The following is a 17,432-nucleotide window of genomic DNA, read 5'->3' on the forward strand; positions in this document are numbered from 1 at the left end:
CCACCAAGACTCTACTGCAAAACATGCTGATGAGGAACTGTGGTAACTGCTTCACAGAGCTAGTGCAGGTCTTCTCCTGGGAGAGTGCAGGTGAAATTGGAGTCCACCCCCTTGACAAGGAAGGGGTAGGATTAGACTGCTCATCCTATGGAAAGAGGTAAGAAAATGGCCTGATCCATCCAGAAGACCAGATGGAGAAAACCAGTAAGATTTACTTTTCCGGCTGTCAAGAGCCACTAAGATAAGACATCCTACCATCAGTGGTTGCCAACACCACATCATGCCCCCAGCCCACCACAGTCAAAAGTGGAAGTGAAACAAGGCCCAAACATGGAACAGAGAGCTCCTTCCCTTTGCTCCGAGAGAGGAAGGAAAGCCACAGCGCAGCCCCGACACAAAGCAGAACTGGGCACACTGGGCACGGCCACGGTGCTGGCAACCCGTGCAGCCTCGGAGGCTGCAGCCCCATCGCACCCCCAGCGCTAGCCGAAGGGATGCAACCCCCTGAAACATCATTGCCCCGCTCTGGGGTTTGATTTTCCCCCTCGGAAGGAGAAGCACACTGGCCTCCTCAGGGCTTTAAACAGGTTTACGAGGTCCAGCCTGCACAGGTGGAATCTCCCTCGACGCGGTGCCTGCCACAGGGCTCCCTTTTCACACCATGGGCTGCAAAGCCAAGGGTGGGAGAGGAGGGGGGCAGAGGTAGCTGCAGTTCACTGCCTTGTTCATGCATATAAATTGGGGATTTATGGCAGCTCCCAGCTTTCCTGAGGAGCTCTGAACACTTCCCACCAGCCTCAATACCAACATAAGACTAATAACATCTACTGGAGGGAAATGGTAGGTGCTCCAGAAAACATATTCATTATATAATTTTTCCTCCTCCTCATGCCATAAGAAAGCCCTGGTTTAACAGCTGAAGATTTGCCAAAAGCCAGCCTCCATCATAAGATTACACATTTGAAAAGATCGCAGAAGTAGGTTTGCACTTAAATATCTATGATGCATAAATGTATATGACAGACACATTCTCTAACATCCCTGAGGTAACCTGAGTATAGTTTAAGGCAAGTAATGTAACTCAGATTCATTCTGTAAACATTTATAGGCTACATTTTCTTTCACATCTATTTTACTCAGGCTATATTATTGCAGTCATCCCAAATGAGAGCCAATAAACCCTTCCTACCACACCCCATATCATATGTTCCCTATATACTTCATATTCGACAGACAAAGTTCACTAGGGATGTTTTAACCTGATTGTTTTAAAAAAAAATACATCTAGAAAGCCAATTCAGGGCAGATGGGTAGGTGAAAGGCCTAATTGCTAAACTTATAATTCATACATAGCTCTCAATTCCTCTCTACATTTAGGTTTAATCCTGGGAACGCGGTTACCGAGCATAGCGGTCATTGCATATTTTTTTTCCAATAAAAATCAATGGCTGTTCTCACAGGCACAGAATCAGCTTACATAAAACACCACAAGCTCTTCTTCTGGGCCCTGTCCTCAAATATTTTTAGGTTCCTTCTGACCATCGGAGACTCTGAAAACGTGAGCAATTTTGTCAGGTTTAAGAGATGTTGGATGGGGGACTGTCAGGAAAGGAGCCATTTCATGTAACTCTCCCGACGCCCAGAGAACCACAAAAGGCTCCACCACATCTACAAGTGCATCTAGAGGAAAACAACTGAATTTAATTCAGTTTAACAATGGAAAGAAATGCACTCTTGCAGCTGTGCAATAATCGACTGTGCAATAGCCCATGTATTACAAGCTTAATATTTACTCCAAAAACATTTTCACCTCAGATGCACTTGGTTTGCAGACTTCAGGAACATGCTCCCACTCTTCCCAAGGGAGACGAAGGCAGGGGATGTTTGAAAGTCCTCTCCATCCTGCATTGCCCAAAGACATTCTCCCGCCTCACCACATGCCCTGAAGGAGCATAGCACGAGCCCAGGAGCTAACCCCACACTTGTGAATTGAGACCATCTTCCCATTCCAGCACACGGCTCTTGCACATTTTTGTTTCGAAATGAAACGGTGTTAAGGAGACCTTTGGGAAATGAAACAAAAATGGCGTTTTATTTCTTTTTTTTTTTTTTTCTATCCATGACTTCTCCTCAAGACCTCAAGTCCCAGGACATCCTGCCTGACACAATCCAGAGCTGGCCCCTTCAGGCTCTAAATGAAGTCACAGCTTCAGGGTTTCCAGGCAGAAAGTTCACTGGAAGGGCCATGGGAGGGGTTTTGTCCTTCCTAAGGAGGAGGAGAAGTTGCAAGAGAAACCTGGATGCCGGTTGCAAAGGTAGGAACTCAACTCTTTGAGGAGCAGGACAAACCCATGAATAATTTTTCTTCTTGTGCCTATATTGATGGTGTTTTAACAAAGTATAACTTAATTTGAGAGTGTTCACAGCAGCTCACAATAGTGACAAGAATAAATGAGCCATGACATTTCACTCGGAAAGCAGTAGCTGGGGAATTCCTAGATGGGAATTCGTGAAACCTATGAATTCCCTGCAGGCCCCTCCTCTCTCCATATTAATCTGAAACCCTCATTTTTCAGTTCCCTGTTATAACTCAGGGACAGCCTGCTCTTACTCACCAGGGAGCCAAAAGAACATGAGATGCTTAAATATTCTTGCATGGGAACATCTCCTATGTACCTGGAGAACAACCCACCTTCCATAACCCCCCCAGAGGGTAACGAGCCCCAGCTTTTCCTGAGTAACAGCCTCAAGAAGGAGGAAAAGAGGTGATCTCTTCTCGGTTTTTGTACCCCGTAAGTAAAGGAGCATAGGAGGGGCACACACTGCAGCTAAACGTGCTTCTATTTCTGGAGATATTTCTCCTCTTTATGATCATGCATCACTTTCCTGTCACTGTGTAGGGACCTCAGTAGATATACCTGCTGTGTCATCAAGCATAACTCTTGGGAGCTATGTGAAGACTCACAAGTCCCTCAATTTCAACCTCAATTTCCTTGCTTTGCTTATCTTTCAGATGCAGTAAGAAAAAGGGATCCACCTTGAAACCCAGTGACAGCAAGTTAGCCCGTTTCACCCCCACTCAAAGCAGGCAGGAACATGCAATCTGGAAATCATCGTCACCTTATAAAAGTGGCCACTTATTTTGAGGACCCAGTAAGTCAGAGTTTGCTTCATACTTGAAGCTTGGCACAGCTTTCCTCCCAACTTTCCTGTATGAAATTTTAGGCTTAACACCTTTTTTTCTGCAAAATTTGCTCTTGAGCATTCAACTCTTTTCCTGCTAAAGTTTGCCTCATGCCGAGATGTAAAAAGCACAGATTTTGCCTAAAAAATGAATCACTGAGGTCAGAAAGTTTCTACAGGCCTCAAACTCCATAGGCCCAAGTGATTTAAGGCTACGACCCTAGGGTTTCTTTTGGGCCAGCCTTTGACTGAACCAGGAATTTGGTTGACCACTGTGCAGCTCCTAGTGGAGACCGTTGCTTCAGGAGATATTTTACAATTCAAGATTGATTTTAAGAAGGTGGCTCTGACAGAAGCATCTATGGTGTTGCACGGACTGTTGAGACAAAGGTGGTTGCAGCAACGGAGCTCTGCCTGCCATCCCCACGATGAAGCAGTGCGAGAAGGGAGGAGGGATCCCTCCATGGGCCCCTCTCCTCAGCCTCTGGTCCTCAGCATCATAAGGCTACTGGCTTCCCATGCCACGCTCGTATTTCTCCACTCCAGAGCACTGCAAGCTCATTTTTACAAACCTTTCACCATTTCTCTCCCAAACCCCCTCCTCTCCCTGCTGGAAGGTGGTTCCTCGCCTCCCACGTTGGGATGTGGAGGGGCACCCGCCCCAGCGCAGCCACCTGGGACCTGGCAGCCACGCAGGATGCCAGGGCTGCGGTTTCCAGCGCAACAAAAATAACATCAAGACTATCGACCTATTTCAGGACCGTTCCCTCATGCAGGGCTACCCGGCCAAACTATTCCAGGCTGCTACTGTACTTGCTGATGGACGCTGCCTGCGTGTGCCCGGCATACTGTACATTCCCTTGTAAGGGCTTGCCCCGTTCCCTGCTATGCTCAGAATTGTCATCTGGCCCTTTGCCCCACACCTGCTGACGGGAACGTCCCCGCAACACCCACTCTCGAAAACCCACTCCCCGAGGCTCTCCTGGGAGCTCCCTGGCAGGCTACGATGGCTTCGAATGGAAGGAGGTGCTCCCAGGGCAGAGCTGAGATGGTGCCTCGTGGTCCTGCGGCGCAGGGTCACAGTTCTCTGGTCACACAGCATCCCACGATGCAGCATCCCAGGCAGCAGACACATGCTTCTCGTTAGGAAACTGTTTTAAAAACCACTCCCGTTTACTAGATCCCCTGTAGTCAGCTGGGACCTGGGACTAGGGCTTGGAGGAGGGAGGGGGGGATGTGAGATCAGGGTCCAACACGGGCTCCCCAGCGTGGCTCTCCTAGGGTTGGAGCTTCCCTCAGGATTTATCATCGCTGACATCAGCAATTTATAGCAGCAAAACCAAACTTTGAAGAGGTTCACAGGGGTGCTTCAGTCATCGCTCAGGAGCAGGATGGCAGCAGGCTGTGTCGGTGTAACGCTTTGTGAAATGGGATTCTGGGCCACACCAAGGTCTGCAGGGATGAGTAATATTAATGAGGCAATTGTAGAAGAGAAATAGGTAAAAGCCAGTTGATATGGGGCTTTCCGAGAGTCAAAACATTTCAGATCTCAACCCAGAGTGCTAAGGACTGGGGCCTGGATTCATCCTATCTAGCTGTATTTTTTTATAATAAGGTGTCTCACTGCTCTGTGTTTTCTTTACAGCCTGTGAAGACAATTTAAACTCTAGGTCTAGGACAACTCGTCTCTCTCTATCGGCTTCAGAGGGAACTTAGACCAGACGCCACTTCAAAGTTAAGGATCTGAGTTAGTGGGTGAACCTAAGCTGAAACCTTCAGTTTACCACCAAAGCGGATAGAGCTCCTACACAAACATCCCCGTAACACATCAAACCTGATATCTGCCAGCTCTGGCCTGTGGGAAACCCCTCGAGGGCAGGGAGGAGCACGTGGCCTCCATTGCCAACCAGCTACTGGGCCTTCTCTGCTGAAATAGGTGGTCATATCCAAAATTACTGCCATGGAGAGGGTGACTTCTTGATTTTGAGAGCTCTCCACCAGCAGCTTGATTGAAAACATCCAGAGGTGAGCGAGTCCCTGGTGGAGATCAGCTTGCAAGCCAAGAGGTTGGCTCTGAACTTCCTTTGGGGAATAGAGCAGCCCGCTCTGAAGTCACACAGTTAACCTCAATAATACAAATGTGGTTTTATTTTCCCACCTACCTTTTTGCCCCACTGGAAACATAGAAGACATGGTGCTCAAAAAGTATTTTGTCTGTCCTCCTCTTCCTCACTATGCTCCCTTCAAAACCTGCCCTGAATACGAGCTACTCTCTGCCTCTTGAGCTTTTCAAGGGAAAATCTCCTCCAGCGGTCTGCATCTACCAAAGATGCTGGGCACCTAAGAGACGTGTAGCAGGAGCTTTGAGTGCTTAATTTAAAATTCACATCCCTAAGATTCACACGGCTGCTGCTTACTCCTGGAAATACCTGACATTTGCAGGGACCATGGTTCCCGCTAGCAAGGTACCTACTTGCCTGTTAGTGGCCACTGCCTCTCTGTATAGCAATGGTTTTTTATTCCTGCTTTAAGGCTTTTTCTTACAAGAAAATGTTTAAATACCCAGTTTAAAAATGAGAATTATTCTTACCATGCAAGGCACATCAAGCTAAAGAGCAGCCTGAGCAGAGAGGCACGCTAGAAATGTCTAGTTTGCCTATCCACAGCCACAGTCCTTGTAAAAGACTCAAGACACATTTTGGCAGTGCTCATTTCTCACACCATGAACAAAGACAGTCATGGTGCTGTCAAATCCTTGGGTTCTGCTCTGGAAATGGATCCTTCATCAGTGCGAAGCACAGCGGCTGCGACAACTCGTGTCGCAGGAGGCACTGAACACCTGCCAAGAGCAACAGGAGCAGACGGGGCCACGCACGGAGGCTGACAATGTGACTAACTGACACTTAAGCATGAGATATTGCATTTAAGGAGCACCATTTGCTGCAGAACCTCCTTCCCATTTGCCATCCGTGGGGGTAAGTCAACCAGGATAGTTAAGCTTTCAAAACCAACAGAAGCTCTGTAGCTTTTTGGCAGCGATGCGTCCCTGCTGTCCCTGCAATGCTGCCTCCAGACATGCACAGTCTTCAGTCGAAAGCACCGCTCGACACCGGGCACCTTCAAAAGTTTACCCACCAACCCTGAGCCAGCTCACTGCCCCATTGCCTCATGTTTAGATGAACCACTTTGCGAAATCTGGAAGCTGTTCCTTTGACCCATCAGACAAGGCTGCTGCAGGAGCCAATTTCTCAGCAACGCTCCTGGCCTGGAGCTGAAGCCATTCCTGCAGTAGCCCAGCCTGATAAAACTGCTGCTAGATTCCTCCCTTTTTGGCTGAAGATTTAATTTGAGATCTAGTATCCCACTGTGCACTCCCCCAGACTTCCAAAATGTTCTTCTCTAAACAGCCTTCCCGTCTCGTGCTGCCAGGCTTTGCACATCTGGAGTCCAGACTTCATTGTCACTGACCCAGGACTCACCATAGTTCTCCTCCTCCAGCTCAAAATTAAACACATACAGTCATCCTGATCTGAGTGCAACCCTTCTGCCAGGTGGTGTCAGCATCCCACAGCGCCAGGTCCGACAGCTCACGTTCACTTTTAAAACAAAACAGCCCCAGCTTGAGGCGCCCACACCGAATTTCTAGAAACCCAAAAAACCTCCACTGTGTCCTTAGTAATCACTGCGGCCTCTCCACCCACATCAGTCTGAGGATGAAATCAGGGAAAAATCTATTATTGGGCTTCTTATTTCTCCCCGAGGTAGAAAAAAACCCAAATAGCCTGTAGAAATGGACTATAACGGTACCCCCGCAGAAGCATCGGCGGTCACTAGTTAATTCCCCACTGGTGGGAATCCTCTGCAGGCGAACACGCTGGTGGGTGTAATTTCTGTCCCCCACCACGTAAGCCCATGCACCATTTGGAGTCACAGAGTGGTTAGCATCAGGCCACGGAGACCAGGCTGTCCCCAGCCCTGTAGGAACGAGTGCAAGAACGACCCTCTCCTCTGCTTTATTTCTTCCTGAGAAAGTTACCCAGCTCCATGCCTGCCTTGTGCAGGGTGTCTTCTGCCTGTGTGTCACCCTGCCCAGAGCCACCACCTAGGCCTCTTGCAGCTGTAGACCCTTATGACGGCACAGGACCACAGGAAGAAGAAAAAAAAAGATACACATTATACAGCCGCTTTGCTTTAACATAAAAACTTTCCCCTGCTCCAGATTCTACTGCGCAACCAGTTTTGAATTTGTCTGCAGCTTCTGGTGACTTTCAGGACGACACTGGAAACATTCAGGAGAGTAAACTTCTGGCACATAAAACTCTTTTGCCTCACCAAGATTAATCCTTTTGCTTATGGAGCTTGTCCCCATCCAGACATTCAGCTTACTCAAGCAAAGAAACCCTCCAGGTGTAGTTTCTCCTGCTCCTGATTGAGAAGAACATCCTCATCTTCTCCATCTGCTGTTCTGAATCATCAGGTGTAAATTAGCAGTAATGTTACCCACAATGAAGAGTCTGGAGGAAACAGACTGGAGAGACGCTCTGCTTTCAGAAGACAGCAAGTGCAAGAGCAATGGGTGGTGTGAGAGGAGTGAGACTGCTATCTAGCAACCCTTGGAGGAAAGGGTCAGGACCAGTTTACTGTCAGCTTGATGCTAGCAAGCAAAAGAGAGAAGCACAGGGAGATCCGAATCCCTCCTTCAAAAACTCCTTCCTCCAGCATCACCTAACCTGACCCTTGCTGTATTAAAAATATAAACATTTTTGCTCAATACTTGAATACTAAGGTCCCATCCATCTCTGGACACTGTGATGGGTGCCAGAACCATGTCCTGTGCATGTGTCTCTCCTTTTTAGTGAGCACCCGGAGTATCTCAGTGCATCTGATGTTGACAAGATGGGCTTTAACTTTGGAGAGCTCTTGGGTGCCAGAATGACAGCGCTGAAGAATGAGATCCGCTGCTGCTGGAAAGGATGCTTGTTTAACACTGGCTCGGGAGAGGAAAATGCCACTTACTGAGCCTCCAATACTTGTTTCTCAACAACCCAAAGCTCTTGGAGGTCTCCCATCTAAATGCTAACCAGGCCTGTTGCTGCGTGGCTTTTGAGACCTCACAAGAACAGGCGCAGTATAAGGAAGATGCTGCGCAATTCGGGGCAAACGGGGAGACAGTCAATTTATAGAAAGCGCCTCCTGGATTTTTAATAGGCTAATATTGAATGTTTTCTTTGAGCTCTCCTGCTTCAAATTTCACTGATCAGTGGGTCAGTGCATAAAACATGCAGGTTTTGTTTGTGTGCATTGGTGTCTGAGCCAGGGGGTCTGTGACCAGCAGGGAAAAGAAAGAGAGGAGGAGATGGAAAAAAGATATTATTACCTTTATGCACATTTTAGGGTGGTATTTTTCTCCTGGCATCACCTCCCAAGGTCTCCATCTGCAATCTGCTCTCAGCATACTTGTTCAGGCAAAAATCCATGGTCAGAATATGGGGTTGCGTCGGTGTTTCCCCCCCCCCCGCCCGACCCACCCTGAAACACTCACAATAAATTATGCCAAAAAGAAATCCCCCCCTAAGCATTTTGCAAGAATTAGCATCCTGCAGGGACCTCTTTCACCCACCCCCATCCTACCAAAGACCCACACGGAGCTCAGGTTTTATGGGCTGGAGCCATAGGCACTACCATCAGCTGGGGAAACAGGAGACCGAGCCTTGATCCTGCCAGCTTCTGAGCAGCCTGGCCTCATCCAGCAAAGCAGTTAAGTATGCAGCTTATGCTACAGCTTAACTGGCTCGAGATCCCTGGCTAAAGGGCCTCGGAGAAGAGCAAAAGAGCAAAATAAGTCTTGGCGTGCGTTCTGCATCCATCCGTCCATCTGTCTGTCAGTGCCCTCTGCCGGGGAGCGCGCCGGCTTCGGGACCCCGCGTGTCCGGCGTGGTCACACAGGCCCTGGACACGAGTGGCGTGAGTGTCAGGCGGCGATGCTGAGGACGGAGGGGGAAGGATGCGAACCTGCACCTGCTTTCAGGGAAACTTCAGCTCCCTCCCGCAGCACGCCGAGAAGATGAAACCCAAACCGGAGCAGTGAGCGATGCCGCAATACCGATGCGCCCACGCACGACAGCCCGCCTAGCCAACACAGGCACCTATGACATCCATAAATTACAAACACACCGACCAGTGTAAAATTAATATTAACTTGCCTTGAACCACCATATAAGCTTACTAAAATAGCGTAGCTAGCGAGAGCATGCAAGTGCTTTCTTACGCTGATGGCATAGCCAGACACAATTTTGCATGGGTATGTCAGCACCGTAATCACCAAAAAAGGCAGACAGAGATGGTGTAGGTGCACTTCAGAGGCTGAGATAAACACAAGGGGCTGCAAAAAGGCAGAGCATCACCCCAGTACACAAGGAGGATGGCTGGCAAGACAAAGAAAACAAGGTAAGCTGTATCAGGAGCAGAGGAACACACCAGCACCCTACCCCTTTTGGGGATTGGGTAGTAGCATAGAACATCAGGCATAAATGAGGGAAAATGGAGAAAAAAAGGAAACAAGCAGTTTGGTTCGGACTTGCTCTCTCGAGCCTGGTCACCTTGACCGGGGTGACCAGGAGCCAGTGAGACTACAGCTGCCAGCGCTCACTGCGCAGCATTCGTCGCTTGTGTGGTTTTGCAGCTAATATATATAGGAGTGCTGGAGACTGAGCCTTACATACACAGTGATGCTGATTAACACTGTGGAAGAACTGTGCGCCAGCAAGAAGCCTGTTGTGAATTTAGCAAACTTTAGTTCCACAGTAAAAAAACTGGCCCAACGTGCCAGTCTTCTAAATACTCTAATCGCAGCCATCTCTAATTCTGCCACAGATGGATAGATGGACAGACAGATTCATATGCAACACAGGGCTCTGCTGAAGAAGGACTACAGGCTCAGTAGTGTTTCACTCCATGCCTGCTTGTTTAGGTACCAAACACCACCTCCCCTCTCCCCAGGGCAAAGCAAGGAGGCAGAGGACATCAGCTGGGAGCTGTACTCTCATCCATTGCCTGGGTTGTCTGCAGACCCCTCCTGATCCCCTCAGTGGCTTTATTTGTACCAGAGACTGTGAGGAGCACAGCTAGTGACAGTGGCCATCAGGGGTAGTTGTCACTTACCTGCCTTGAGGGGCAGGGAACCGCGAGCCCTGCACAGGTGCCTTATTCTGCTCCTTGTTCAGGAGGGGTTTGGACCCTCACACACCCTTTTCTTAGTCCTGTAATACATGTTAGGGGGAAGAGAACGAGAACTGCCTCCCAAATTACATGAGAAGATACCCCATGTAATCCCAGCATCCAGCCTGTGCTGGCTTCTCCTTTGCTCTCAGAGCTGGGACAAGCATGACATTTGTCAGGAGCATCTTGCTTACAATCCTTCAGGTATTCTACACACACCGTAAATGGATAGCCACAGCAGAAGAAATACAGATCAGAGCCATGCTTTCTGCAGGACACAGCGATGGGAAGGTACAAGACGACATCAAGGAGGCAGATCTTTAGGAATCTCTCGAACGTGAGCGTGTCCCCTAAGCTCTAAGCACTAAAGAACAGCTAAGGCCTGAAAGCACCATTCAGATCTGCCCCAAAACTTGTTAGCATAATCCCTTACAGGCCTGGACTAGCGTTGCGATCCATACAAATATCCAGCCTCGTTTTGAATTTTGCTAAGTGCCTAGATTCAGCAATACTCTGCAGCAACACGTTCCAGAAAATGATTGCACTTTCCATGAGAAAACTGTGTTCAGATGCCCTTTGAATGAGGTGTGTGACATAAAAAAAAATACAATACAATCACATAAAACAGTGGGAGATCCTTATTTTGGAGAGTGCAGCAATAGTTCGCTCATCTCGGAAAGGAAACCCTTGATGCTGAGGCCAGGTCCTCAGCCTGGATTTTTCCTGAGCTCTGCACTTCTCTAACCACATAGTCGAGGAAGCACTGTAATTGATAGAGAAGTGAAACCCACCACTTTTAGCTCCTCATCCCTCCCTTTCATCTGGAAGGAGGCTATTTCAGCGCTGAGCTCCAGGACCTAAAGGCCACAGAGTTGGGGCAGCGATCAATGGAAAGTCTATCTGAGGGTGTGAAGGAAAAGAAACACATCCACACAGGGAAATCTGGCATCAGTAGAAGCAGCAAATGAGACAGGGAAAAAGGTTTCCTCTCTCTCAGGGGGAAAAGCACAAGAGCTATCCCAGCAAGTTTTATGGACTACAGTCTTGCAGCCAAACCTGGAATCTCCTGGCTGCTGTGAAGGACTTTATGAGATTCCCCCAATACGCACACTGAAGTAGCCTGTTTCATATGCTCCACTTGTCCCTTTTGATTTATATCCCTCAAGTTTTGCCTGCTGGAAGAAAAACAGAGCCAACAGCAAGCCAGGTACTTCAAGGAGAGTGTGACTGTCAGCAGGACTGCCTTTTTGAAAGGGCTTCGGAGGAGCAGCAGCACAAGTTGTATAATCACAGCAGTGAGAGCATGAGAGAGCATCTGATCACTTCTGCTACATGGAGCAAACCCAACATGCAAGACACCAGGTGAGCATGGTCCTTCCATTCCCTTCCAGCCCAACCTAGTGATAAGGCTGGGTTGTGTTTCCTGACCCTAACATAATTCCCTGCTCATTGCTAGCCAGGAAACCATCAAATCCATTGGTTCCCTCCAGTGAGGATGAAACTCCAGCCTGGAAAGACTCCCTGTTGTAATTTCAAGCATCATCTTTTCAAGCAAAATGAAAAATGCCACGGATCGTGCTTCTGCATCCCTAAACTCACTCCTAAAATCATACCTGCAAAAGCCAAAGTTAGAAGGTCTGTGAGCAGCAGGATTAAGCAAGCCTGGATTCCCACCAAGTATTGCAGCCAGAGCTGGCTGGCTGAAACAGCATGGGAAGTGACCTACCTTTTTCCTCCCCTACCCAGGCACAGAATTTTACATTGTTTATGGACTTGTAATACCTTTAACAACTCTCCCCATATGTAAAGTTTATTTAAAATCAGCCATGAGCTACTTGGGGGACCAACGGGCAGAGGTCACACTGAGTAATCTTTATTTCTTCAGTAAACCTAAAGAAAAAAAAGAAAGAAATACTTGTCATTCAATGTACCAACAGCTTGTTCAAGAACAAAACGAAAGCCAGACACAGGCTACAGTGGAGGCAACACGTTGAGTGGCAGCCACATCCCCTCCTACCTGCCCTGCCTGCTTGCTGCGGGCACATCAGTAAAAAGCAAACTGCTCTCCTATTGAAATTGGGACACAACCTAAAGGGCTCACAGAGATCACGCAAAAGCAAAATTTGACCTGCTCAAAGAGCCATCAGTCTAAAACTTCTCCTAGTGCTCTCCAAAGGCAGTTGGAGGTATTCCATGGTTCTCCTACGGGAACCTACTGCCGGACCTGCAGATCCTCCTGGAGCAACGTCTGTACACGTAGGCTGGATGAGGGGCCTCAACCCCCAGTTGCCTCCTTGTTTCTGCCTGAGAAAACACCTGCATGTCCTCTCTCTTTCTGGGGAGCTGGTAACACAAGGGATGACTGCAGGCTTCGGGTGAGACCGCAGGCTTGGGGTTTCAGCTGCTGTTAGCAGGGACAACCACGTGCCATGGGCAGCACGTTACATACACCTCCTGTGATGTTCCTATTCCTTTCTTTCATGCAGCCCTTTGATGAGATGATGAATTGAGCATCGTTTAGTTCTTGCCTAACAGCTAGTGCAGATGGGAAGAAAAGTCAGAGCCAGAATAAAACCGCTCCAGGTGTATTCGCTTCACTCCTTGCATTTTGCAGCAGTATTCCTAGCAGCACTGGTTAAGAAATGATATGTTTTTGGCTTACACTTTTCATGGCAGCTTTACACTGGGAAACATCTCTGTCAGCGGATCGAAAGCTGCACAAGAATGTATTTTATTTGGAGCTCTCTATGTTGATGATTGCCAGCTGCTGGGTCAAACATCAGGATCTCTTCACAGGTACATCAGGAAGTTGTTGTACTACCAGGTGTGATCATTTTACAGCAACTCTGTTTTTTGTGGACTGCAGAGAGAAATGACAGCAAAGCTCTGATCTGGGAAGAGCTGTTTGGAAGGAGAGCGGTGGGATTCTCCCTGTCTGGCCCACATATGCTCAGGAATCAGCTTAGGGTTAAAAAGGGGGAGACCTCCAAGCAATGTCAGCAGGAGCAAGGGCCCGAAAGATGTCATTGCATTGCCATAACCCACCACAGCCATCACCAGCAGCAAGCAAACCAGTCCAGAATGGGAGAGCAGACTTAACCGTCACATGCACTAGATCAGGGACAGGCTACATTCCCTAATAAGAGTCACAACAGGCTTATGGGATCAGCTAAGGGCAAGCGTTTATGCCAAGAACAAAAAATACAGGGTCGTGCTTGCAAGTGTGTCCCAAAACAAGAACAGGGGTGGTATGCATACAATCCCTTAGAGTCAAGGACTGTGCTGAGGGTCAGAGATAAGCAGAACTTGGGAAAAATGCTTGAGTTTTTCAGGCCAGTTGTTTAACCAGTTATGTTTTTATTCTCTTTCTCTCTTCACTGACACAGCTATTAGAAAACTTAGAGCAAAGAAAAAGCAGAGGTCCTTCGAACACAAGGAAGAGATCCTCCAGGGACATCAGACGTGGCAGAAGTGGCTGCGGTTCATATTGATGGATGAACTCACACTCTGCTGTGGGATCAACCAACACAGCTCCCAGCTATGCAAGTCCGCGCCTGCAAAGAACCCACCCCTCACCTCGCCTTGGTGGCTTCACGTGCAATGATGTATATGTTGTACACGGACCAAAACACATCTCCCCCATGTCACCCCACCTCATCTGTGCTGCAGGTTTCACATAGTAGCTCCTCCAGTTGCCACCACCGCTGCAGGTGCGAGGAGCAGCTGAAGCAAAATGCCAGCTGAGAGTGCAATGAGCCATGGAGCAAATCCTCCCTGGACAGGCTGCAGGCAGGATTTAGCAGGGAAGTGTTTTACAGTGTCAGGGTCCATTGCATCCCTCAGCTCCAGCTGGCTTCTCCAGGTTTCACACATTATTTTCACAGGAGGACAGGGAAACTAAAGGGAAGTGCAGAGAGCGGGATTCCTGCAGTTTTTGAGCCTCCCCTTTTATTTCTGCACAGCGTGGAACCTCTTTTGTGCCCAGATCTCCTCTCCTAAGCTGACATTCCTAATCACCACTCAAGAAGAGAGGCAAGTTCAGCCCTAGCGCTCACACATACTGAAGATGCACCTCCAACTAAACAACAACCTCTACGAGCTGATAAGGTGCTTTTCCCAGGATTGTAAATTTTAAATCACTCCAAGAGATGCTCTAATTTTGGTCATGGTGGGGTTCAACACGCAACTCCTTCTGAATCAAGGACTTGCAATTCCCTCCCCTCTGCCCCCAGCATCAACTTTAGCTACAGGGGAGAGTCTGTCCCCAGTTTTATGGCTGGGCTTTGCTTTTTCACATGTCCTATAAGGAGAGCTAAAAATGCTTCGAGAGGAAGGGCGAGTAACAGCAACCCCAGCATCAGTGTCTAATATCATGCATTGAGCCGAAAGGGCAGAAAGAGAGAGGCTGGAAAGAACACTCCCATCCTCCCTCTGGGGCAGCTAAATCCATCCCCTGCCCACGGTGGGATCAGCTGCAACTGAAACAGTCCTGGCTGGAGCTCATCCAATGCAGTCTTCAAACTTTCCAGTGCTGGAAGACCTCCCGGCACAATCCATGCCAATGCTTCTCTAATCTCATGTTTGAAAAATCTTCTTGCTGAACCTAAACCTCCCAGGATGCTATTTGTGTCCGTTACATCTTGTCCTTTCCCCGGGATGACGCAGAGGGAAGAGGGAATCACTCTCTGTCACTGACCCTTTGCATTGTCTTCTCTGGACTAGTTGGTCTGTTTGCTCATGTATCCTGGCCAGCCATGTTTTCGGAGTTCTCGGGATTTTTGTTGCCCTCCAAGTCTCTCTGGTGGTGTAGAGGACTGAGCCAGGCTGGACAGACCCCCACGGATCAATCCAACTCCCTGGGAAATGCATCAATCCACAACGTATGTAGCAATGCTCCCTCTAGAGCTGGAGGTTGTTCCTTTCCACAAAACTCTATACAACATTCTAGAGTATATGCACATGTCGTTCAGGCTGGTGCAAGTCCTGCTTTTCCTCCAACACACAGTTTTCCTTAAATTTGTGTTCCACATTTCTGAACGCAAAGAGCTAGGACTGAAAATAATAGGAATGTTTTTTCAACCAGAGCACAGGCAGCTCCTGTCTGTACCTTCACATGCCTGAAAAGACCATGCTGGAGTCTCCCTGTACTACAAAATACAGAAGGGTTTGGGTGAATTCAGCAGGCAAACACCCAGTACCTTCACCTTGGTGCTAATGAATCCCTAACAAGCAAGAAGGTACCCCCCAAAAAGTCACGTAACCGCGTGGTTTCTCCATGGCACTTTCCCTCCTACGGCACTACACCTGCATGGAGCTACCATGTGTTGGAGTATTTTACTGCTCTGTAAAGCCAGCTCCTTACAGACTTGGTCCAAAGCCTGTTGAAGTCAATGAGCCTCCACTTTGGATGACGTCCTAAATGACCTCTGTGGCAGCTTCACAGCAGCGAACTAGGAAGCACTATTGATTTCAAGTCTTCTCTTGAACGGCACCCACTGTGAGTACCCAACACAGGAGACGCATCCGTGACAGATCAAGACTGACTCATCGCCACAAACTCACAGGCTCAGACTGTTCCCAGGGCTCATTCCTGATCTCCTCCACATTTGCCTGTAGCATCAGCAACCTGCTGAAACCGTCTCACACAGAGATGCATCAGCACCAAGATGAGCTGCAACATTACCACCGTCAAATGAGCTCTAGCTCATCGATTACTTGCTCCAAAGTGAGGAACAAACTTGAGCACGATCCCTGGTGTCTTGGGTTAAAGCCAGAGCTGCCGAGGATTTTACGAGCATCACTGTTGTCCTGTCCATTATGGCTGCCCAGACTTTCCCATGCAGATAAATCTCAGCTTTTCTCAGATCCAGAAGATTCCTGCTGCCTCCAAACCTCTGGGAATCACGAGCAACAGCCTGTACGCTCATGAAGGCTGGAGCAGGAGGCATCAGTATTCCTGCACATGCGCTCCCATATCCAGAGATGTGAAGATGCATCGTAAAACCTCTGTCTTAAGTGCCTTCTTCCACTTTCTCATGCTGGAGGGGAATAAAATACAAGAGAAATTCCTTCAAATGATACCAAACCCCAGTGCTCTATGAATTCTAGGAGGACAGATCTTCCGAGCAGCATCCAGCTGTAGCCAGGGCTTCAGGTTGGCAGCCAAAGGGCTGAGATCCCCTTTGAGGTAATTTCTGCAGGGCTCATGGGTGCAACCTCTGAGCCAAGGGCCAAGTACACTGCATACAAAGATGAGCTCATTCCTGAGCCCACAGAAGGGGAAGGGCCCCGTGCTGGGCTGCATCTGGGGCATCTGCCTCGCAGAAAGCCCCTGCAAGGTGGTACAGAGGCATCTCAGCACCACAGCATCTCTGCTGTTCCGTGACTCGGTGCCTCACGCCACAGTTCCCAGAGCAGGGGAGAGGCATGAGCTTACAGAAGGAAGCAAGCAGACTCCTCCACGTGTGGGGAAGGACCACCAGATCTGGCCGATCAAGACCATGAGGTGGTTCTTCAGAAGCTGCACAAAACAGGCTCAGGGCAGGAGGTGGCAGAGACCTTGACTGTTGTCTCCAAAATACTATGTCGGATGCTCAGAGATTCAGGGTTTCTGGTAAAGGCATTGGTATTTTTTGGACTGTTCTGAAGAGGTCTGATGAGTTCCTGCCTTGGCAGACAAGCTCCATGCTTCTGTCTTCGCCAACCTCAAACACAAAGCAAGTTTTTCCTTCTGCATTGCTGGTGCACGGAGCAGCCGTGTCACAGCTGAGCAGTGACCTTCCCTGTCCATGCAACCTGCAAACACATCCCAACCTGCCCCTTTTGGCCCCCAGAATCCTGGACTGGGCTGAGGGAGTAGGAGAAACTCCCTTTGCACAAATGCTCTAAAACACTAAAGCAGGGGGGGTGGGGGGACAATAAAAAATCCAAACATCCTAAATCACTAAGTGGTCTCTCCCACCCATTTTCCATGCAACCAACTAGAGGAAGACAAATAGAGACAAACCTAAATACCTCTATGCAGAGCGTGA

The 17,432-nt window shown here is 48.6% G+C and overlaps 1 long non-coding RNA gene across 2 annotated transcripts; it reads right to left on the minus strand.

Moving 5' to 3' along the window:
* Positions 1 to 1,955: 1,955 nt before the first annotated feature.
* LOC138687683 (uncharacterized) lies at positions 1,956 to 16,446 on the minus strand. Of its 2 annotated transcripts, none has more exons than XR_011326799.1 (3): positions 16,117 to 16,446; positions 10,345 to 12,291; positions 1,956 to 2,063 (listed from the first exon to the last, which is right to left on the minus strand). It is a non-coding gene; the product is annotated as an uncharacterized lncRNA (long non-coding RNA). The 2 variants fall into 2 exon arrangements; XR_011326797.1 differs by having other exon boundaries at positions 10,345 to 11,301; positions 11,458 to 16,446.
* Between the last annotated feature and the right edge of the window lie 986 nt (positions 16,447 to 17,432).

The sequence above is a fragment of the Haliaeetus albicilla genome, chromosome 1, assembly GCF_947461875.1.
Source record: "Haliaeetus albicilla chromosome 1, bHalAlb1.1, whole genome shotgun sequence".
NCBI classification, from domain to species: domain Eukaryota; kingdom Metazoa; phylum Chordata; class Aves; order Accipitriformes; family Accipitridae; genus Haliaeetus; species Haliaeetus albicilla.